The sequence below is a fragment of the Suricata suricatta genome, chromosome 4 (assembly GCF_006229205.1).
Source record: "Suricata suricatta isolate VVHF042 chromosome 4, meerkat_22Aug2017_6uvM2_HiC, whole genome shotgun sequence".
Taxonomy (NCBI): domain Eukaryota; kingdom Metazoa; phylum Chordata; class Mammalia; order Carnivora; family Herpestidae; genus Suricata; species Suricata suricatta.
Window position 1 is genome coordinate 111,372,156 of NC_043703.1, and position 934 is coordinate 111,373,089.

The following is a 934-nucleotide window of genomic DNA, read 5'->3' on the forward strand; positions in this document are numbered from 1 at the left end:
GTAAATAAATAAAACTTAAAAAAAAATCACTCACCTAGACAGGTCCCCCAAAATGAGAAAGATCACTGACAGCCATAGACCCATGGCACTGAACTCAAACCCAAGATTTTGCCTGCTTCATTGAGGTCAAAAACACTGGAGGATTAGGTCCTACATTCTTTGTCACAAATTCAAGATTACAAGTCTGGTTCTGCCCGTAGGTTTTAGTCACCCCATAAAATTGGGATGGATTTGGAAGCACTTTGCCCTATCACAACTTTCAATCAGCAGGCTTACCTACACCTGCAATAAGTTTGTGATGACTTTCAAGAGGGCAGCTAATAAACAAGATAAAATCTCCCTTTTGTAATACTCAATGGGTAATGTAGTTGAAGCATGGTGTGGCAGATTAATAAAAGAGTCATTTCATTCATTATAAAGATATAGCAGATTGTCACAGCAAACATTAAATATGATAAAATCAATAAACTGAAGGGTTTTATTTAATCTTTTTTTGCAGTTAGCTTCAACATCTGTAATTAAAAAATATTTTTTTAGTATCTCTTGAATAGGAAGAACATAATTTATGCTTCTAATTCAAACAAAAGAGCTAATTACCAATATGTACCTGAATTAGTTCACTACACATTATTATATGGGATCACATATATCACAAGACACACATACACACACACACACACACACACACATACATAATTGTAGAATATATTTAGCTTAGTTAAATTGGCCTTGTTTTATTTAGAGAGGGTTTTTTGCTTTTACATTTCAATTCTATTTTCATCTCTGACATTTTGTAGCTTTTCTTTCTTCTACTTTCAAGTTCTTGACCTACAATGATTCCGTATTTCTCCACGTGCAATCTTTTACATTTTTCTGATTGATTCTTAAGGCCCCTAAGTAACCTAAATACAACTCTGTTTACAAACTGATTTTC